This window comes from Ranitomeya imitator, chromosome 2 (assembly GCF_032444005.1).
Source record: "Ranitomeya imitator isolate aRanImi1 chromosome 2, aRanImi1.pri, whole genome shotgun sequence".
Classification (NCBI taxonomy): domain Eukaryota; kingdom Metazoa; phylum Chordata; class Amphibia; order Anura; family Dendrobatidae; genus Ranitomeya; species Ranitomeya imitator.
Genome location: NC_091283.1, coordinates 452,962,062 through 452,986,800, shown reverse-complemented (window position 1 = coordinate 452,986,800; position 24,739 = coordinate 452,962,062). Strand labels below are relative to the sequence as shown.

At 44.0% G+C, this 24,739-nt stretch overlaps 1 protein-coding gene across 2 annotated transcripts in view; it reads right to left on the bottom strand.

The window, feature by feature from the left end:
- Positions 1-24,739, bottom strand: part of MYT1 (myelin transcription factor 1) — a 95,596-nt gene that overhangs the window by 61,452 nt on the left and 9,405 nt on the right. For both annotated transcript variants that reach the window (XM_069751107.1, XM_069751108.1), the window contains exon 2: positions 1,739-1,839. The gene's annotated coding sequence lies outside the window, so the exon portion shown is untranslated. The remainder of the gene's footprint in view (positions 1-1,738; positions 1,840-24,739) is intronic.

The following is a 24,739-nucleotide window of genomic DNA, read 5'->3' as shown; positions in this document are numbered from 1 at the left end:
CCCATACACATACTGCACAGATCCCATACACATACTGCACAGATCCCATACACATACTACACAGCTCCCATACACATACTGCACAGCCCCCATACACATACTGCACAGATCCCATACACATACTACACAGCTCCCGTACACATACTGCACAGATCCCATACACATACTACACAGCTCCCGTACACATACTACACAGATCCCATACACATACTACACAGCTCCCGTACACATACTACACAGCTCCCGTACACATACTACACAGATCCCATACACATACTACACAGCTCCCGTACACATACTGCACAGATCCCATACACATACTACACAGCTCCCGTACACATACTGCACAGCCCCCGTACACATTCTGCACAGCTCCCATACACATACTACACAGCCCTCGTACACATACTGCACAGCTCCCATACACAAGAAAAATTGACAAGAGATTTCATTGCAAGATTGTGCGGATGTTGGATAAAGAACCTCGACTAACATCCAAACAAGTTCAAGCTGCCCTGCAGTCCGAGGGTACAACAGTGTCAACCCGTACTATCTGTCGGCATCTGAATGAAAAGGGACTGTATTGTAGGAGACCCAGGAAGACCCCACTTCTTACCCCGAGACATAAAAAAGCCAGACTGGAGTTTGCCAAAAATTACCTGAAAAAGCCTAAAACGTTTTGGAAGAATGTTCTCTGGTCAGATGAGACAAAAGTAGAGCTTTTTGGGCAAAGGCATCAACATAGAGTTTACTAGAGAAAAAAAGAGGCATTCAAAGAAAAGAACACGGTCCCTACAGTCAAACATGGCGGAGGTTTCCTGATGTTTTGGGGTTGCTTTGCTGCCTCTGGCACTGGACTGCTTGACCGTGTGCATGGCGTTATGAAGTCTGAAGACTACCAACAAATTTTGCAGCATAATGTAGGGCCCAGTGTGAGAAAGCTGGGTCTTCCTCAGAGGTCATGGGTCTTCCAGCAGGACAATGACCCAAAACACACTTCAAAAAGCACTAGAAAATGGTTTGAGAGAAAGCACTGGAGACTTTTAAGGTGGCCAGCAAGGAGTCCAGACCTGAATCCCATAGAACACCTGTGGATAGATCTAAAAATGGCAGTTTGGAGAAGGCACCCTTCAAATATCAGGGACCTGGAGCAGTTTGCCAAAGAAGAATGGTCTAAAATTCCAGCAGAGCATTGTAAGAAACTCATTGATGGTTACCGGAAGTGGTTGGTCGCAGTTATTTTGGCTAAAGGTTGTGCAACCAAGTATTAGGCTGAGGGTGCCAATACTTTTGTCTGGCCCATTTTTGGAGTTTTGTGTGAAATGATCAATGTTTTGCTTTTTGCTTCATTCTCTTTTGTGTTTTTTCATTTAAGACTAATTAAATGAAGATAATAATACCAAATAATTTGTGATTGCAATCATTTTCAGGAAGAAACTAAGTATTATCTGACAGAATTGCAGGGGTGTCAATACTTTTGGCCATGACTGTATGGTTTAGATCATGGCAGCAATCAATACAAGTGATATCTGCATTACCCCACATGGCAATTTCTCATCCTGTTTCTGTTAGGTTCTCTGACAGTTTGTTTGTGGCATTTTCCATCAGATTGTTTTGTCACTGCAGATACCAGGCCACATTTTATGCCACATGTGACTTGGTGCTGGAGCTTTTGTCTGTCTTTATTTTACCCCATGCTTTCCCTAGTAGCCAGCTAGGGCCGATATGTCGCTCTTACCTTGGAGTTTCTGCTGGTTAATCTTTGTTTTGTGTGACAGCTGTTAATCTTCTCGCCACGGGTCCACCTTTGGTTCAGCAGCTCACCTCGGAACTCATTTTCTAGAGAAACCAATGAATGGAAAAGTTAGAATATGGTGAAATATATCATTTTACTATCTCTGTTCAGTGCAAATTCAAAGTAGAATCCCATTTTGGACATTTAATGGACGGACGTAATATATGCCATAAATGTCTGCTCGATATTAGCCCTGCGCATATCTTGAGAATAGGGCCAGGAATGGAGCGGTGTCTGCGCGCACGAAGCTCCCTCTATTCATTTCTTGGTTTTCTTGGCTACATCTATCTCATGGTTATCTACCGTAACTGCCTGAAATGTGAACACCCGTTTGAAGGGTAACCATCATTTATTTTTTTTAATTTAATAAATCAATAGTATACATACAAATAAGCAACTTTGTAATATAGCTTATCGGAATAATCGGCTTCTTTTTACCCCTAGATTGAGCTTTCTCTCTCAAATCATGGGTAAAATCTGTATTCGGTGAAGACGGATTTCCCCATTAGCGAGATAGGAGATGAGAGTTGGTGCTTTTCTATGGAAAGGGGGGTGCTACAGACATTAAACTACAAGTTTCAAAGAAACTCCTAGTTCTCCATAGAACTTCATGAGCACCATCTGCCATCTCCCATCTCAGTAATGGGAAAATCTGTATTCACATTTCACCCTTGAATTGAGAATTTTGGGAACGAATGATCAGTCCCGGAGGAGAAAGAAGCAGATCTCTCTGATAAGATATATTACAAAGTTGCTTACTTTCACGCGTACTATTGATTTATGAAATACAAATTCCAACGACGGTGACTCTTTAATGCTTAACAGCATGATGGCACATATTGCAAGCTGTTAGGACGCCCATAATCTAATATCCCCACAATACCAGGAGCGATGATAGCGGGCGACAAGGAGCACTTGCTCTTCTCCAGCCATCAATCTTCTATGTTTCCATTACAAAATGGAGCACAGTCAGGTGTGAGAGCGCGCGCTGTACACATCAGCCGTCCTCGTACGCTGGGAGTTATTTATAAAGGCTAAAAGGACAGAATAATGCTGTAAAGTGACATCAGCGCGGTGGTTGGGGGTTGCTCATACTGAATACTGAGTTATGCACAGTGATTTTCTTGCACACAAATCTTTCCCCAGCTGCATTTAAAAGACCTGATGGATCATAGTGCAGCTGGGGGTGCGGAGGGGGCCGCACTATTATTCTGCTCTTCACTCCCTCTTCTGCATTCGCTGTAATGAATCTTGCCTGCAGTAAAAATGGTATTCTCTTCTCTACGGTCCCCGAGTGCCTGCCAGCCGCTCTCCTCCTCTCACTGTTCTCCCAACATCAAGTGTTTTGTTGGGTGATGAGATATCACAACACGCCAGTCACCCAAGAAGGGGAATGTTGTAGGTTTTACATGCTAATTGTGACAACCAGAAAGTGCCCATGACTGACAGCTCTTCCGCGTGACGGGCGCTGGCAACTCTCGGCTAATGCCAGTCGGAAATGTATCAGCGACTACAAATCCTTATCCCAGTATCAAACATGAACTTGTCTCCGACTCTTCTCCTGTATGTTATACAGCGGCTATGATACTCACATAGAGCTGGATGCATAGTAAAAAATACCGCGACTCACGGTCGTAGATGAAATTCTGAGTAATATTTTAGATATATCGGTACAGGACTGGGCTACAGTGTAGGGTGATATTCATATGACACCTTTAATAATGAAAATAGTCCATATTCTGGTCTGAAGGCAATGGCCAAACATTTTTTAATGCTTCAATACCTCCTAAATATTAAAACAAACTGCCTAATAAGTGGTTCTACAGTTGGTGTATACAGCTCCTGTGCAGAGTTATGTGTCACTAATAGTGATGAGCGAAAGTGATCGCTAATCGGGTGCTTGGGTACGCATCGAGTATCACAGGTACTCAAATAAAATGCTCGAGTCCCCAGCCACGTATGTCTTGAGGTTGTTAGACAGCCAAAAACATGCGGAGAATTCCCATGTATGGCAGGCAATGCCTGCATGTTTTTTTTGGCTGTCTAACAGCTGCAAAACATGTGCGGGGGGAACTTGAGCATGTCTCTCGAGCACCCACAATACTCTGTGTGTACCCGAGGACCCACAATTCTCGGTGTGTACTCGAGCACCCGCAATACTCGTTGTATAACCAAGCATCCGTAATAAGTGGTGTATACCCGAGCACCCACAATACTCGGTGTGTATTCAAGCACCCGCAATACTCTGTGTGTACCCGAGGACCCGCAATACTCTGTGTGTACCCGAGGACCCGCAATACTCGGTGTGTACTCGAGCACCCGCAATACTCGTTTTATACCCGAGCACCCGCAATACTTGGTGTGTACCCGAGTGCAGCGCCCCAGAGACCTGGTCGTTGCAGTATGGCACTCTGCCGCTAAGGAGAGTGGCGGTACGTCCGATGGCACTAAGGAGTTCTCCTGACCAGGTATCACCAGCACACATTACACTTCACACTCCGGCCACTAGGGGGAGAAAAAGGTTTTATTTATTGGGCCACTCCTCACACTGGTAAAACTAGGAGCTGGGGAGGAAGTTAGTCAGAAGCTGACTGGGTTGGAACCAGGCAACATCCCGTGGCAGGGGGTGTTGCAGGGAGAAGGCACAGGGGGGTCCCTGTCAGGCGTGGGAACCTGGCAGGTGCCTAGCGAACAGAACGGAACGTAACGTAACCGCGCCTGCACACCCTGCGGCGGTATCTAGGAGAGAGACACGAAGGGAAGGATATTGTGGAACAGTGTAAACGAGATCAAGCACAAAGGAGAGCCAGTAAGAGTCGTGCTGAGAGAGAGAGAGGCAACATCTTACTGAGGCGTGTAGTCGGTGGCCGGAACACCGCAGGAGTAACTGACTTCAAGCCTTACTTCAAACTCCGCCGGACAGTCAATTATAGGTTGGCTGTCTACCTTAAATTTCCTAAGCAGACATAGGGGGCAACATTGGGAGAGGGGCGTCTCTAGGGTCCCGGAAGACCTCCAAGCCTTCCCGTCATACGGGTGCGTCCTAGCCAAAACATACTGGGGGACGAGAAACTAGTAACATCTGGAACTGAAGAGAGGGAGAGAGCTGTAGAGAACGAACGAACGAGAACAGCAGTTGTGAGGACTATTCCGAATGCTCAGCAGGGTAGGACTACAACACACAGGCGCTAGTGGTATGCAACGATTTCCATCTGCGAAGGAAACTCTGGATGTGCCCATTGGACCGGCCGGTCTCTGATAGCCCTGTTAACCGTGCTCTGGATTGAGGATCCTGAAGTCTTCAGTAAAAGGGTAAAGAGACTGCAACCTTGTGTCCTCATTATTGCCTGCACCTCACACACCATCACCATCCACCTTACTGGGAAGCCCTGGGGACACACTTCACCTGTGGGAAGGTATACCATCCAGCTGCAATTCCATCACCCCAGTGGTCCCCACAGCAGCGTCGGTCACCCTGACCGAACACCACAGGTGGCGTCACGAACCCCTGACAGACTGTACTACCACCTCCATTGGACGCCCCTTAGCAGGGTCGCGGACCGGGCCTAGCCACCGTGACAGCCTCAGCACCGAACCAGAGAGGCCCGGTACCGAGAACCCGTGGCCCTGTGTCTGGGGGCGATCCACGAGCACCCACAATACTTGGTATGTACTCGAGCACCTGCAATACTCGATGTGTACTCAAGCACCCGCAATACTTGCCGAGCACCTGCAATACTTGGTGTGTACTCGAGCACCTGCAATACTTGGTGTGTACTCGAGCACCCACAATACTCGTATACCCGAGCACCCACAATACTTGGTGTGTACTCGAGCACCTGCAATACTTGGTGTGTACTCGAGCACCTGCAATACTTGGTGTGTACTCGAGCACCCACAATACTCATATACCAGAGCACCCACAATAATTGGTGTGTACTCGAGCACCTGCAATACTTGGTGTGTACTCGAGCACCCACAATACTCGTATACCCGAGCACCCACAATACTTGGTGTGTACTCGAACACCTGCAATACTTGGTGTGTACTCGAGCACCTGCAATACTTGGTGTGTACTCGAGCACCCACAATACTCATATATCCGAGCACCGCAATACTTGGTGTATACCCGAGCACCCGCAATACTTGGTGTGTACCCGAGCACCCACAATACTTGGTGTGTACTCGAGCACCCACAACACTCGTATACCCGAGCACTGGCAATACTTGGAGTGTACTTGGACACCTGCAATACTCTGTGTGTACTCGAGCACCTGCAATACTTGGTGTGTACCCGAGCACCCGCAATACTTGGTGTGTACCCGAGCACCCGCAATACTTGGTGTGTACCCGAGCACCCGCAATACTTGGTGTGTACCCGAGCACCCACAATACTTGGTGTGTACTCGAGCACGCACAATACTCGTATACCCTAGCACTGGCAATACTTGGTGTGTACCCAAGCACCCACAATACTTGGTGTGTACCCAAGCACCCGCAATACTTGGTGTGTACCCGAGCACCTGCAATACTCGTTGTATACCCGAGCACCCGCAATACTTGGTGTGTAAACGAGCACCTGCAATACTTGGTGTGTACCCGAGCACCCGCAATACTTGGTGTGTACCCGAACACCTGCAATACTCGTTGTATACCCGATCACCCACAATACTTGGTGTGTACCCGAGCACCCGCAATACTTGGTGTGTACCCGAGCACCCACGATACTTGGTGTGTACTCGAGCACCCACAACACTGGTATACCCGAGCACTGGCAATACTTGAAGTGTCCTTGAACACCTGCAATACTCGTTGTATACCCGAGCACCCGCAATACTTGGTGTGTAAACGAGCACCTGCAATACTTGGTGTGTACTCGAGCACCCGCAATACTTGGTGTGTACCCGAGCACCCGCAATACTTAGTGTGTACCCGAGCACCCACAATACTTGGTGTGTACTCGAGCATGCACAATACTCGTATACCCGAGCACTGGCAATACTTGGTGTGTACCCAAGCACCCGCAATACTTGGTGTGTACCCGAACACCCGCAATACTTGGTGTGTACCCGAGCACCCGCAATACTTGGTGTGTACCCGAGCACCCGCAATACTTGGTGTGTAAACGAGCACCTGCAATACTTGGTGTGTACCCGAGCACCCGCAATACTTGGTGTGTACACGAACACTTGCAATACTCGTTGTATACCCGAGCACCCACAATACTTGGTGTGTACCCGAGCACCCGCAATACTTGGTGTGTACACGAACACTTGCAATACTCGTTGTATACCCGAGCACCCACAATACTTGGTGTGTACCCAAGCACCCGCAATACTTGGTGTGTACCCGAGCACCCGCAATACTTGGTGTGTACCCAAGCACCCGCAATACTTGGTGTGTACCCGAGCACCCGCAATACTTGGTGTGTACACGAACACTTGCAATACTCGTTGTATACCCGAGCACCCACAATACTTGGTGTGTACCCGAGCACCCACAATACTTGGTGTGTACTCGAGCACGCAAAATACTCGTATACCCGAGCACTGGCAATACTTGGTGTGTACCCAAGCACCCGAAATATTTGGTGTGTACCTGAACACCCGCAATACTTGGTGTGTACCCGAGCACCCGCAATACTTGTTGTGTACCCGAGCACCTGCAATACTTGGTGTGTAAACGAGCACCTGCAATACTTGGTGTGTACCCGAGCACCCGCAATACTTGGTGTGTACACGAACACCTGCAATACTCGTTGTATACCCGAGCACCCACAATACTTGGTGTGTACCCGAGCACCCACAATACTTGGTGTGTACTCGATCACGCAAAAAACTCATATACCCGAGCACTGGCAATACTTGGTGTGTACCCAAGCACCCGCAATACTTGGTGTGTACTCGAGCACGCAAAATACTCGTATACCCGAGCACTGGCAATACTTGGTGTGTACCCAAGCACCCGTAATACTTGGTGTGTACCCGAGCACCCGCAATACTTGGTGTGTACCAGAGCACCCACGATACTTGGTGTGTACCCGAGCACCCACAATACTTGGTGTGTACCCGAGCACCCGCAATACTCGTTGTATACCCGAGCACCCACAATACTTGGTGTGTACCCGAGCACCCGCAATACTTGGTGTGTACCCGAGCACCCACGATACTTGGTGTGTACCCGAGCACCCGCAATACTTGGTGTGTACCCGAGCGCCCGCAATACTTGGTGTGTACCTGAGCACCCGATGCAAACTCGAGTAGGGAGCACTTTCGCTCATCACTATGTTTACAGGCTAAGTTCCTGATTCATCAAAGCGATTAGGCGTAAATCATTTTCAAAAGTGACAATTTTGGACACAAAGGGGAGATGCTCAAATAATTTGCAACTTTTGGCGTTTCCGCACCAGTTTCACCAATACATGACGCGCTGTGGAGTAAGCACTAGAATAAGATTTGCGGTGAGGCACACGGAGGCGCATGACTCATTGACCTCTTAATGAACTAATCGACTCTTGATGATTCTGGCCCATGAATAAGCGCCCTTCTTGATGAATCTAGCCCATGGGTATGTGCACACAGAATTTTTATTCAGAGTTTTTGGAGCAGAAACTGAGCAGAACCAGCAGAAAGCAGAAGACGTTTTTTGCTGAGTTTTGAGGATTTGGACAGTTTCTGCTCAGTGGCTATGTGCACATGGCACCTGCTCTCTGACAGTGGAGCCACCAGAGTTTTCAGACCATTGTCGCTTCAGCTCTGCCAACGTTTTTGAGCTTGTTTTTAAGGCAACACTGCTATTAGAGTCTTTTGCCTACACCTTCTCTTATACAGATGAACATGTTATTTCCTTTAGCCACTCCAGGGTTCCTGAACCCTGAAACGGTAAAAAAAAGTAACAATATACTAAATGTGTGCACAGCAGTGTTGCTTTTACATTGCTGTGCATTATATCCAATTTTCTTGGAGCTTTTTCAGGTGGTTCTTGGATGGAATCAGCCTGTGCGCACATAGCCAATTTCTAGTGATGAGCAAACATGCTTGAATAAGGTGTTATCTGAGCATGCACGGTGCTGAGTGTCTTCGGTGTGATCGAAAAATATGTTTGAGTCCCCACGGCTGCATGCCTCACAACTGTTCGACACCCGCAACACATGCAGGGATTGCCTAACAAACAGGGAATCCCTGCATGCATATGTTGCGGCTGTCGAACAGTTGTGAGACATGCAGCCGCAAAGACTCGAACATATTTTTTGAGCAGGCCGAAGACACTTGGTTACACTTGGACACTCCTGACGAAGCCACAGGTGTGGTGAAACGCGCGTCGAGGTGACTCAGTGTGGGCTGGACACTTGGGCAAATGACCGCAGGTAATACTTACTATCTGATGCTTTTAGGGTCCTAATTGGTACTCCTCTGGTTATATTGGCTTAGGGGTTTGGTGCAATACTAGTATAAGTACTGTGGACTGAGCACTATTTGCTGCTCTATGACCATAAGATATATCTTTATGACGTTATTGTCCGATGGGCGCAGTGCAATTTTCATGGCAGCACCTTGAGTGGATAGTGCCTTCTATGCCAATCCACTGACATTTACTCCTATCGACCGTCCAGACACTAGGACTAGATTTTTGTGATACATTGATAGTATCCTGTGTGATGTTTTTTTGGTCAATGTTTTGCCGTGTTGTCCTATTCCCGCTATGTCTCTTTCTCTGCTGACATCTATTTAGAGATGTTTTTTTCCATCTGGCATGTACTCATTCTAATGTAGATTATTATATTTAATTATTTTGTACTGTTATCTTAACGAATAAATTATGTGTTTATTGGAAATTTCACCTCCGAGTGTCTCTCTATTGGTATATACTTGGTTAGCACCCGAGCATGCTCAAATAACACCTTATTAGAGCATGTTCGCTCATCTCTAGTCACAAACGCTCCCATTGAATCCTCAGAATTATCTCACTTCCAGATTCTCTGTTAACTCATTCTGCAGCCAGCAATAGAGAGGCTAAATGATTTTTATCCACAAATACATGCATTTTAGTAGGAAGAAATGAAATACGGTATCTTTGATGATCCCACAAAAGGTTTTTAGCTGCCTACAAGAAATCCGTTTTTGTTTTTTTAATGCGCACTTAAACGGTTATTCCGATCTTAGCCTTTCACGACTGAGACAGGGATAACACCGCGTGGACCCTGACCCCTGGAGATTAGCTGAGCTACCCTGATTCTATATCTCCCATTCAGGTCTATGGAATTTTCAGAAACGGTGCATCTTCCTTCGCATCACCTCCTGTGGTCGGGGCCTGGATGGAGCTGGGAATAAGCTGTCCACATGCATCCGAAAATAAGGCGTCCACATCGCCTTCACTGCTCTCTCCTACTCCACGTTACAGTGTGGGATAAATCTCTCCTGAGCGAGAAGATGAATTGATCATAAAACTGAATCCTGCAGATAACAGTATTGTTCATCAGCCTGCGGGTGGGCGGCTGGATGTGTGAATGAAATATTTACAATGACTTGTTCCTACTCATAGAAATTAGTAGTAATGTTTACATCCTTCATCTGCTGTGGAGCCTTATTCATACAGTGCCTCGGAGTGTGGCAATCTCCTGGGGGATGGAGCTGCAGTCACTGATAGATGTATCAGAGGAAATACAAAAGTGCCATCGCTCATATGCAGGATCGCTTTTCACTGGTATAGCGTAAATGTAAGGATATGCAAGAGATAATCCCACTATACCCCACACGATAACCTCAATGAAGAACTCCCATTCTAGCCCAATAACGTCTTCTTTAACTCTATCCCTAAGGCCTGCATACAGGTAAAAGATAAAATGTATCTTTTTATTTTCTACACTCACTTATACAGCGCTTTACAGACATCATCATCGCTGTCCCCATTGGGGCTCACAATCTACATTCCCTATCAGCATGTCTTTGGAGTGTGGGAGGAAACCCATCTTAAAGGGACTCTGTCAGCGGGCTTTTGCTATTTCATCTGAGAGCAGCATGATGTAAGGGCAGATAGTCTGATTACTGCAATGTGTCACTTGCTCAGCAGCTTGCTGTCGTTTCAATACAACCAGTGTTTTATCAGCAGGAGATTATGGGACTAGGTGACACCTGCCAGACAGTCCAGCTAATCTGTGCAACCACGCCCTCACCTCTGATTGGCAGCTTGATGACATTATGCAGTGTACACAGAAATCTGCCAATCAGTGGTGTGGGCGGGGATATACACAGCTGGGCACTGCTAGATCTGCAAAAGGTAAAGCAGGGATTTTCTCAAAACCACAGCAAGCAGCCCAGTAAGTGATACATCCCTGGAATTAGGTTCTCTGCCACGACATTCGGCTGCTGTCAGATTACATTGCATAAATCTGCTGAAAAATTCCCTTCAAGGCCACCATGTACATCAGATAAAAGTGGTGGACAGACAAAGTTTCATTATAATTCATAAGCACTGGCATCGCACACAGACAATGCGACCTGATAAGCTTTTTTATAACACCAATGAAAGACTGCTCATCGGCCCACCTTCTTCTTATGTGTTTGGGAGCCTTTAGGGAGCAAATCAACTGAAGACCCAAATGTTTATATTATATTCAGTCCATATGTAGGAGCAGATAGACATTTAATATGATCAAAACCCCTAAAAATGGTGCGTTCCATTGGGAAACTGCTCTGTTTCTCTATGTAGCATACGAAAATATATGTAACATAGTTCAGTATGATGGCCTGCCATAAATACAAAGTTCATTTTTGATGTAATAGGATAGTCTGGGTCTCCCTGCACAGAGTTGCAGAGCACCTCACATGTACAGCATGTATAGAGTTAAAAGAAAGTAGCAGAAATCATCTGGCAATGTAAAGCAAGATGCAGATATTCAGGTACATAAAACATATCTCCTTTCATTTGACCTGCGGGAATTAGGTGCAGAGAAGGAACGTTACATTCAGCTGGATGTGTAATAATAGTCTCTGTGCAAGCGTAAAAAGACCCTCTATAGATTGGGTATAAAAAATAGAAATACAGTATACAAGATATACAAGATATGGTAGCTATAGATAGATGATAGATAGATATGGTAGCAGTAGATAGATAAGAGATAGATAGATAGATAGTGAGATAGATAGATAGATAGTGAGATAGATAGATAGATAGATAGATATGAGAGAGATATTAGATAGATATGAGAGATAGATAGATATTAGCTAGACTAGATGGTGGCTCGATTCTAACGCATCGGGTATTCTAGAATATGCATGTCCACGTAGTATATTGCCCAGCCACGTAGTATATTGCCCAGCCACGTAGTATATTGCCCAACCATGTAGTATATTGCCCAGCCACGTAGTATATTGCCCAGCCACGTAGTATATTGCCCAGTCACGTAGTATATTGCCCAACCATGTAGTATATTGCCTAACCACGTAGTATATTGCCCAGCCACGTAGTATATTGCCCAGTCACGTAGTATATTGCCCAGACACATAGTATATTGCCCAACCATGTAGTATATTGCCCAGCCACGTAGTATATTGCCCAGCCACGTAGTATATTGCCCAGCCACGTAGTATATTGCCCAGCCATGTAGTATATTGCCCAACCACGTAGTATATTGCCCAGTCACGTAGTATATTGCCCAGCCACGTAGTAGTATGCCCAGCCACATAGTATATTGCCCAGCCACGTAGTATATTGCCCAGCCATATAGTATATTGCCCAGCCACATAGTATATTGCCCAGTCACGTAGTATATTGCCCAGCCACGTAGTATATTGCCCAGTCACGTAGTATATTGCCCAGCCACGTAGTATACAGCACAGAGCCACGTAGTATATTGCACAGCCACGTAGTATATTGACCAGTCATGTAGTATATTGGCCAGTCACGTAGTATACTGCCCAGTCACGTAGTATATTGCCCAGCCACGTAGTATATTGCCCAGCTACGTAGTATATTGCCCAGTCACGTAGTATATTGCCCAGCTACGTAGTATATTGCCCAGTCACGTAGTATATTGCCCAGTCATGTAGTATATTGCCCAGCCACGTAGTATATTGCCCAGCCACGTAGTATATTGCCCAGTCACGTAGTATATTGCCCAGCCACGTAGTATATTGCCCAGCTACGTAGTATATTGCCCAGTCACGTAGTATATTGCCCAGCTACGTAGTATATTGCCCAGTCACGTAGTATATTGCCCAGTCATGTAGTATATTGCCCAGCCACGTAGTATATTGCCCAGCCACGTAGTATATTGCCCAGCCATGTAGTATATTGCCCAGCCATGTAGTATATTGCCCAGTCACGTAGTATATTGCCCAGCCACGTAGTATATTGCCCAGCCACGTAGTATATTGCCCAGCCATGTAGTATATTGCCCAGCCATGTAGTATATTGCCCAGTCACGTAGTATATTGCCCAGCCACGTAGTATATTGCCCAGCCACATAGTATATTGCCCAGTCACGTAGTACATTGCACAGCCACGTAGTATATTGCCCAGCCACATAGTATATTGCCCAGTCACGTAGTATATCGCCCAGCCACGTAGTATATTGCCCAGCCACGTAGTATATTGCACAGCCCACGTAGTATATTGCCCAGCCACGTAATATATTGCCCAGCCACGTAGTATATTGCCCAGCCACGTAGTATATTGCACAGCCCACGTAGTATATTGCCCAGCCACGTAGTATATCGCCCAGCCATGTAGTATATTGCCCAGTCACGTAGTATATTGCCCAGCCACGTAGTATATTGCCCAGCCACGTAGTATATTGCACAGTCACGTAGTATTTTGCCAAGTCACGTAGTATATTGCACAGCCACGTAGTATATTGCCCAGCCACATAGTATATTGCCCAGTCACGTAGTATATCGCCCAGCCACGTAGTATATTGCCCAGCCACGTAGTATATTGCACAGCCCACGTAGTATATTGCCCAGCCACGTAATATATTGCCCAGCCACGTAGTATATTGCCCAGCCACGTAGTATATTGCACAGCCCACGTAGTATATTGCCCAGCCACGTAGTATATTGCCCAGCCACGTAGTATATTGCCCAGCCATGTAGTATATTGCCCAGCCACGTAATATATTGCCCAGCCACGTAGTATATTGCCCAGCCACGTAGTATATTGCACAGCCCACGTAGTATATTGCCCAGCCACGTAGTATATTGCCCAGCCACGTAGTATATTGCCTAGCCATGTAGTATATTGCCCAGTCACGTAGTATATTGCCCAGCCACGTAGTATATTGCCCAGCCACGTAGTATATCGCCCAGCCACATAGTATATCGCCCAGTCACGTAGTATATTGCACAGCCCACGTAGTACATTGCACAGCCCGCGCAGTATATTGAACAGCCCGCGTACTATATTGCACAGCCCGCGTAGTATATTGCACAGCCTGCGCAGTACATTGCACAGCCCGCGTACTATATTGCACAGCCTGCGCAGTACATTGCACAGCCCGCGCAGTATATTGCCCAGCCTCGTAGTATATTGCATGGTAGCTATAGATAGATAGATAGATATATACATATGATAGCAGTAGATAGATACGGGATAGATAGATAGATAGATAGATAGATAGATAGATAGATAGATAGATAGATAGATAGATAGTTATTAGATAGATAGAGAGATAGATAGATAATAGAAAGATATGAGAGATAGATGGATAATAGATAAATAGATATGAGAGATAGATAGATAGATAGATAACATATAGATAGATGATAGATATGGATAGATAGAGAGATAGATAGATATGAGAGATAGATAGATGATAGTTAGATAGATAGATAGATAGATGATAGATAGATATATAGACAGATAGATGATAGATAGATAATAGATAGATATGAGAGATAGATAGATAGATAGATAGATAGATGATATATAGATGGATAGATAGATAGATAGATAGATAGATATGGGATAGATAGATAGATAGATAGATAGATAGATAGATGATATATAGATGGATAGATAGATAGATAGATAGATGGCTAGATAAATATGGGATAGATAGATAGATAGATATGAGAGATAGATGACAGATGGATAGATAGATAGATAGATATATAGATATGAGAGATAGATATATAGATAGATAGATGATAGATAGATAGATATGGGATAGATAGATAGATAGATAGATAGATAGATAGATAGATAGATAGATAGATAGATGATATATAGATAGATAGATAGCTAGATAAATATGGGATAGATAGATAGATAGATAGATAGATAGATAGATAGATAGATAGATAGATAGATATGAGAGATAGATGACAGATGGATAGATAGATAGATAGATAGATATATAGATATGAGAGATAGATATATAGATAGATAGATGATAGATAGATAGATAGATAGATAGATAGATAGATAGATAGATAGATAGATATGGGATAGATAGATAGATAGATAGATAGATAGACAGATATGAGAGATAGATAGATAGATAGATAGATATGGGATAGATAGATAGATAGATAGATAGATAGATAGATAGATAGATAGATAGATAGATATGGGATAGATAGATAGATAGATAGATAGATATGAGAGATAGATAGATAGATAGATAGATAGATAGATAGATAGATATGGGATAGATAGATAGATAGATAGATAGATAGATAGATATGAGAGATAGATAGATATGGGATAGATAGATAGATAGATAGATAGATAGATAGATAGATAGATAGATAGATAGATATGGGATAGATAGATAGATAGATAGATAGATAGATAGATAGATAGATAATAGATAGATAGTAGATAGATAGATGGATAGATAATAGATAGATTTTTCTTTAGCTTATAGGAACCAATTACACTCCAACTCTAATTTTTCAAAGGCTTTTTCAAATCAAGGCAGTGTTCACACTGTGGCAATATCTTCAGCTTTCTGTTGCACTGGATGGAAGGCATATGCAGCATATATATACTTTGTTTTCCTTGTGTGAACACGTCATATACAGAGTATTTTATCTTAGTGCATTGGTGTACCACACGGCCAAACCCTTATTGAAGGCTGGCTGTTTCATTAGGTATTGCACCTGTGCATTTGCTATTTTGTTTGGGTCCGCTGCACCCTGCTTGTGCATTTGTATTGAGGCCTATTTAGACAGGTAAGCATCTTTGCCTGTTTTTTGGTGTTTTTTCTTGAATGTGTCCTTTTTTGGTGTTTAGCATATATATACTGTATAGTACCTGGCATCCATACTGCATGTTCCCTTGATATGACCGATGCAACTTTACAGCAGCTCTCACGTTGCACGTTGGGGGGATGGTGGACCACCTGAATGTACTACTATTGTGGGTTGCTCTTTAGTGCCCTGACATTCATAAGATACAATAGGCCCAGATCAGTACTAAAAGAACAGTGTATCAATTTAGCCTTTCAGCTAAATGCTGAAGTCATGCATCAATGTGTGCTTTATGCAGGAGCGAATCAAACCTCGAGAGGCCATAATATTAATCATCAAAGTGCAGAAATAGATTTTCTCAGTCACTCTTGGTGTGCGCACATCCATCCTTCCCCTGGAATATATTTTCCACACTTGCTTGTTCTATTATTATTCTGCATGCAGTAAAAAAAAAAAAAAAAAAAGAAAAAATTGATGCAGGAAGGCGTAAAAAGCACCAATAGGAGGGGGCGCTTTACAATCTAGCGCATTGTAACAATAAATTATTACTCCGTATACCTCTACCCACATCTTCGCTGATATTTGTGGCCCGCAGGCAAATTAGGTAGAAAATGCATTGTTAGCATGCAGATGGGGGGAGAGAGAAAAAAAAGAGCTTTTCCATATTATGTTTGCAGTTATTGAAAAAAAAAAGTGAAAAAAAAAAAGAAATGTCCATCCGGAGGCCGCTCTTCACATCTGATCCAGAGAAATAGGAACATTTCCCTTTAAATGCTGCTGATCTCAGCAGAATGGGAGCAATATAAATATACAAATCACCGACGGCCTGATCTATGTGACTATTACATGCGGCCAGTGAGCAGATGTGTGTTGTGGTTGGGTTGTAAAAAGAAACCTACAAAGCAGTTAGATTTAATTAAAATAGGATATTATTGATGGGTTGTGTTAATGGCCTCCAGTTTTCTTCGACCACATTAAGCTGCGATTTGGTCTTTGTCGCGACCCTGCGCCGCTCTGTATGCTATGGCGCTGTACACACATATGAAGGCGACCAAGGAACCATCACTGCGGCACCGTGCACCTTGTGCGTTAGCAATGGCCCAAGTCACTGGTAAAGGCATAGACTGACGATCAGCGGACTCTGCCTATGGCAGGTCAATTAGATGGGGATAAGGGTAATATTTCCACATTTTCCTCTTAATTTGGGAAATACAGTTGCTTTATTTATTATTTTTATTGTACTTTTTAGGTATTTATTTTGTTTAGATTGTAGTTGGGTACTAGTATAGACCCCCTACTATAAAAACAACTCACATGTATATAAGATTTTTGGCTAAGGCGTCACTTACTACAAAAAGACTTATTTATTAAGGTATAATAAACTTGTCCAAAAAATGTATAATTGAATAAATAGGAGCACGTAACGCTTGTCCATATAATAAATATATACATATATGTTAGTGACGAGCGAATATACTCGTTACTCGAGATTTTCCGAGCACGCTCGGGTGTCCTCCAAGTATTTTTTAGTGCTCGGAGATTTAGTTTTTCTTGCCGCAGCTGAATGATTTACATCTGTTAGCCAGCATAAGTACATGTGGGGATTCCCTACCAACCAGGCAACCCCCACATGTGCTTATGCTGGCTAACAGATGTAAATCATTCAGCTGCGGCGATGAAAACTAAATCTCCGAGCACTAAAAAATACTCGGAGGACCCCCGAGCGTGCTCGAGAAATCTCGAGTAACGAGTATATTCGCTCATCACTAATATATATATATATAATATTTATTTTTGTATTAACTTTTACACCAGAAAACAATAATAATCCTATAAAAGCATAAAATCTAGACGAAGCATTGAACAACATTGTTTTAGTCTATAGCCACATCTAATTGAGTCATCTGAAGAAACAAAGATATGCGGAGAGAATAAATTAAAACGATAGGAATTTAAGAACGTTTTCCCTTTTTTTTTTCTTTTTTTTTTTTTGAAGCGGCGTAGTTGAATTTTATGTTGTAATGAAAATAAATAACAGGTCACCTTCGGGTGTGTACTCCGCCTGTAAATGTGTCTCTTTTATTGTCACTGGGAATACATGGCGCAAGAAATCTGTTATCTGCTCAGAGGGGAGGGAGGACGGGACAGAACGGCCTCTGACAGCAGGTTGGGAATTGAGGTGGGTCAAGTGGTCTTTATCTCCTGTCACTTTATGCCTCTGTTACCAGGGAACAGACCACAGACATTAACCATCCATCTGTCCCCTGGTGACAAAGTAAAGGTGACAAGGGGACGACAAAGAAACGTCCAATCTGCGACCACACCTTCCCTACCTGCCTATGGAGGATCATCTGTCCATCTGTCATCCCCACACAGGGTGGAAACCAAAACACGAGGCCTAACGGACAGGACAGACTTCTGTCTGATGAAACATTTGGCGAGTTCAACTTTCATAGAACTAATGAAGTGCAAACATGATGAGCGCAGAACCTTTTTCGATCACCTGTGCATGCACAACGTCAGGGGCACCTGTCCTAAATAAATATTCTCATTTTTATGTGCATCATTGGTAACTTTTACATCTGTTTTATGTTTATTCATTACACGGAGCAGAAAATGTCACTTTATTTCTATGAAGAGGGAGTTACTTTGGGGCGGTGGGGACTCAGCAGGAGCAGGTGGTAAAAAATAATTACCTCCTCCTCTCACACACGAATCATACAATTAGCAGCAGACATCATGATACAATATACCGGACCGGTATTGGACTGTGATGCCAAGGGGCCACGAGTGACATTGACTGTTTAGTAACATGTGACTTATATTGCCCCCATTTCACAAATTTACCTCTGCTTCTTTATAATAATAAACTGAACAGTTGTTAAATAAATGCTGCCTTTGTCCGTACATAGTGAATCAAATATATGGTACCAACTACTACTATTATTATAGAGTGGGGGGCCCACCGGAGGATTCACGTGCTCTCCGGTGGGCCGGTCCGAACCCGTGCAGGGCCCTTCACTAGTACATATGGTATCTGCAACTATTTAAATAAATTATGGACAGAAATATTTAATAAGCCAATTCTATGTCTGTACATGGTGAATCAAATGTATGGTACCAACTACTACTATTATAGAGGAGTGGGGGGCCCACCGGAGGATTCACGTGCTCTCCGGTGGGCCAGTCTGAACCTGTACATGGTGAATCAAATGTATGGTACCAACTACTACTATTATAGAGGAGTGGGGGGCCCACCGGAGGATTCACGCGCTCTCCGATGGGCCAGTCCAAACCTGTACATGGTGAATCAAATGTATGGTACCAACTACTACTATTATAGAGGAGTGGAGGGCCCACCGGAGGATTCACGCGCTCTCCGGTGGGCCAGTCCGAACCTGTACATTGTGAATCAAATGTATGGTACCAACTACTACTATTATAGAGGAGTGAGGGGCCCACCAGAGGATTCACGTGCTATCCGGTGGGCCAGTCCAAACCAGTGCAGGGTTATCTGCACCTATTAAAATAAACTATGGACAGAAAGATTTAATAAGCCAATTCTATGTCTGTACATAGTGAATCAAATGTATGGCACCAACTATAGCTGTTATAGAGGAGTGGGGGGCCCACCGGAGGATTCACGCACTCTCCGGTGGGCCAGTCTGAACCTGTGCATGGCTATTTACTTGTACGTATGGTATATGCATCTATTAAAATGAACTATGGACAGAAAAATTTAATAAGCCAATGCTGCAATAAGCTGGAGAAATTAGCTTTATAGTTGACAGGCCGATAGTGGCCATTTGGACCAGTGAGACTAATAACAAGTTGATGATGGTAACCTGCAACTAAACAATTGTTTTGACAGATGAAAATCCTCCATCTTGGTGTGAAGTCCTTAAACTTGCCTATAAATATTCTGTCTTCTTATAGCTTGGTGTTAAATGAGCCTAAACCATCGGGCCAAGCAGCTTTTCCCATGATGAGTGATGTGCAGGCCAGATTGGTAATGACATGCACACAGATACAAGAGAAGCAATCATTTGATTATCAGATGCAGTCCCATCGCAGCGTACCTGCCCACTCTTCAGATGGAAGGATAACCCCCTCCCCTTAGCAGCAGCACCACCACATCATGGGTTATTATCAGTCCCTTTACTGCTACTGTTTAGTTATTTTTCTCCCCTAGCACTCTCCTTCATTACTTTGTCTCTGATTTAGCATCTGAACCCTTTTCACATTTAGTAATAACCAAATGCAAGCTGTGTACTTTAATCTTCCAAACACAGGCGCACTGCTGTGAAAATCATACACACTCCGCTCCCTGGCATTGCGTGCCCCCATCCTTTTCCATTTATATGCAAATGCTGACCTTTCACCCCAGCTGGCTGCACGAAGAATTTTCCTAAAAATGCAAATAAAATCGTGCAGTCATTTTTACCCTCCTCCAATGTTTTATCCCTCTTTTTTTTCCCCTCCTTCTGAGTGAGCGTACGGAGGGCTAAGCGTAAATGGCAGCAATAATTATTTTTTATGAATCCTACCGTCCACAGGAATAAGCTTTGGGCTGCATTGCCTTCTGTGCGTTAGTTATGGGGCTGCTGTAGAGGGAAGAGCAGTCCGTCCGGTTTTATTTCTAGGTAATGGACCAGCTGTGTTTTAATATTTGTGTTGGTTTTATTAATAACCATTGGTGCAGCTCCATAAACGGCAGCGGTGCCGCATGAAGACGTAAGTAATAGGAAGGCTTTATTGCAGTCATCAGAAGTTTCATGATATGTGGGCCATATATCTATAACTCTTACAGTATTTAAAGGGGATTGTATGAACTTGGGGGGCTCCAACTATTTTATAACGCGGATTTCGGGCAAGATAGATACAAGGGATGTTGAAACGTGGACACGTTCTTCCTGCTGTTCCTTTCCTATGTAAGAAGAAGAGGAAGAGCATCCGACCCAGCTCGTCTATGCTCAATAGAAAGTAGGAGCACATGTGGCAGGATATTTTCTAGCCTACCGGTGGGCACATTGGGAAGATATTTGGTAATTGTCATTACCCCCTAGTTCGGCATTAATAGGACATCGGTAAAATACAACAATGTACAAGGGCTTAGGCAGTGGAAAGCTGGAACACCCCATACAGAACTCCTTCATATCTACTTTTTACACCCAGAACTTTCATTAATGACTCATGCAGACCCCCGTATAACTTGGACGAGTGCCATCCATAGTTTTGACGGATACACTCATCCCTTTGGTATGCTATGGACCGAGTTGGTCCAAGGAAAAGATGGCAGCATATGTGATTTACTTCCGAGAATCAGATGGCACTCTCCCATCCAGTGTTAAACTGGGATGCCAAGGGCCAACCAGTACCCAACTCCAGGGCCCCACTTTTCATGTACATGCAAATGTGACATTATCCTCAACCACAAATTTATATAACAATGAACGGGGTAGATTGTTAAATGAATAAGATGCCGCCATTATCTGGACATAGTGATTCAAGTATCTGCACAGGGGCCCACCGGGCCAGTCCACACCTGCTCCCATCCAACTCTATAGGTCAGTGGAATAAATCGGAGTGCGGTCTGATTTTCCCGGTCTGACAGTATAGGGAAGGTGGAAACACTATTTTTTTTTTTTTTTGTCCTCCACCTTGGAGAAAATCGGATCCCACTCTGATCAAACTCTGATCACAGTGTGATTAGCATAATGGGACCGAAGGTTCGTGCGACCCTGACCTAATAGTTAAGGTACCGTCACACTTAGCGACGCTGCAGCGATACCGACAACGATCCGGATCGCTGCAGCGTCGCTGTTTGGTCGCTGGAGAGCTGTCACACAGACCGCTCTCCAGCGACCAACGATGCCGGTAACCAGGGTAAACATCGGGTAACTAAGCGCAGGGCCGCGCTTAGTAACCCGATGTTTACCCTGGTTACCATCCTAAAAGTAAAAAAAAACAAACAGTACATACTTACCTACAGCCGTCTGTCCTCCAGCGCTGTGCTCTGCACTCCTCCTGTACTGGCTGTGAGCACAGCGGCCGGAAAGCAGAGCGGTGACGTCACCGCTCTGCTTTCCGGCTGACCGACGCTCACAGCCAGTACAGGCTGTACTGGCTGGCTGTACAGGCTGTCACACTGGACGATATCGCTAGCGAGGACGCTGCAACGTCACGGATCGCTAGCGATATCGTCTAGTGTGACGGTACCTTTAGACTAGTTCTTAATTAACTGACTCAACATTAACATATATAATATTAATATATTAATATGCTTTGCTCCTCATTTCTAATTGTAGCACTAAGATTGCCAGTTCCCCAGCACAGAGTAATTGTAGGTGCGCTCGCAGTCCGCAGCCCTCAAATGCCAGCCATTTCTAGAGTGACAACAAGTAAAAGGTAAATTAAATAGAAAATGATTTGTGTGCCGTGCCCTGCGGCCAGAAATCAGGACACTGACCTGTCATACAATTTCGCAGTTTTGCTAATCCCACCAATGACAGATATAAAAGGCAGGTCTATCCTGAGTAGATTATTGTGTCTGTCCTTTCTGCTGTCACTTTCTGGACAAAACTTCATCTCTCTCTCTCTCTCCTGGAGACTGTCTATATATACTTGTCGTACAATTCAAAGAGACTCTGAACCAAAGCGTTTGATACCGTGCCGCACAAGAGGTTGGTACACAAAATGAGAATGCTTGGTCTGGGGGAAAATGTGTGTAAATGGGTTAGTAACTGGCTTAGTGATAGAAAGCAGAGGGTGGTTATAAATGGTATAGTCTCTAACTGGGTCGCTGTGACCAGTGGGGTACCGCAGGGGTCAGTATTGGGACCTGTTCTCTTCAACATATTCATTAATGATCTGGTAGAAGGTTTACACAGTAAAATATCGATATTTGCAGATGATACAAAACTATGTAAAGCAGTTAATACAAGAGAAGATAGTATTCTGCTACAGATGGATCTGGATAAGTTGGAAACTTGGGCTGAAAGGTGGCAGATGAGGTTTAACAATGATAAATGTAAGGTTATACACATGGGAAGAAGGAATTAATATCACCATTACACACTGAACGGGAAACCACTGGGTAAATCTGACAGGGAGAAGGACTTGGGGATCCTAGTTAATGATAAACTTACCTGGAGCAGCCAGTGCCAGGCAGCAGCTGCCAAGGCAAACAGGATCATGGGGTGCATTAAAAGAGGTCTGGATACACATGATGAGAGCATTATACTGCCTCTGTACAAATCCCTAGTTAGACCGCACATGGAGTACTGTGTCCAGTTTTGGGCACCGGTGTTCAGGAAGGATATAATGGAACTAGAGAGAGTACAAAGGAGGGCAACGAAATTAATAAAGGGGATGGGAGAACTACAATACCCAGATAGATTAGCGAAATTAGGATTATTTAGTCTAGAAAAAAGACGACTGAGGGGCGATCTAATAACCATGTATAAGTATATAAGGGGACAATACAAATATCTCGCTGAGGATCTGTTTATACCAAGGAAGCTGACGGGCACAAGGGGGCATTCTTTGCGTCTGGAAGAGAGAAGTTTTTTCCACCAACATAGAAGAGGATTCTTTACTGTTAGGGCAGTGAGAATCTGGAATTGCTTGCCTGAGGAGGTGGTGATGGCGAACTCAGTCGAGGGGTTCAAGAGAGGCCTGGATGTCTTCCTGGAGCAGAACAATATTGTATCATACAATTATTAGGTTCTGTAGAAGGACGTAGATCTGGGGATTTATTATGATGGAATATAGGCTGAACTGGATGGACAAATGTATTTTTTCGGCCTTACTAACTATGTTACTATGTTACTATGTTAACCAAAGTCTCTGCTTAACATTTTCTGTGCTCGGTAAGGGAAGTCCAGAAACCTTCTCCCTCTGTGATCACTATTTCATGGATTTTCATCCTTGGAAACCTTCAGAACCGTAGGTGTGAATGATATCAGTATATGGCACTTCCTGTAAAAATTTTAGTGACCCTTTAAAAGGAACCAGTCATGTTGAAAATGGTCTCTGATCTGCATGTTATAGAGCAGGAGGAGCTGATCAGATTGATAGGCATTTTTGTGGGGAAAGGTTCAGTAAAACTTTTTTAATCATTGAAATCCCTGGTGTTTGGATACATAAGAGTCTAGTGGGTGGGCCTACATAGTGATTGACAGTCCACCCTATGATTATGAATGCAGAGATATAGCAGTCACAGAGTTAGACCACCCACTGGAGTCCTAAGCATAGAAATACCTATAATTTATAGTGAATCTCTTCCAACCAACCGGTATATCATTCTTCTCACACACCGTGCTGTCCACAGATTCATGGTTGACAGGTTTCCCTTTTAAAGTGCAAGATATAAGAGGATCATGCTAATAATATATGATTTTAACCTTTAGGCTGCTACGTGAGTGTCACATATAGGGTCAGCCATCATGTAGGTAGATGTCATAGTTAATATAATTTATACAACCCTCATGACATATATGTAAGGAAATACAGCCTAGGTGTGAAGGATACATCAATGTTCTCTCTACTAATGTCAGTAATTCTAAGTTACTGTGATCCCCTAAAATAGTTCTTCTTACTCTCGTCTTGTGAGCAGGGTCTTCTTATAATGTGTCCAACATAAGAAGAAGTTTCATTCCGGCCAAAGATTTGACTTGTTGGGATCGAAAGGACACTTATCTACGTTCCTTCTCAGGTATAGTATTCTCAGAAGTTTGGAGGCATCAGTACT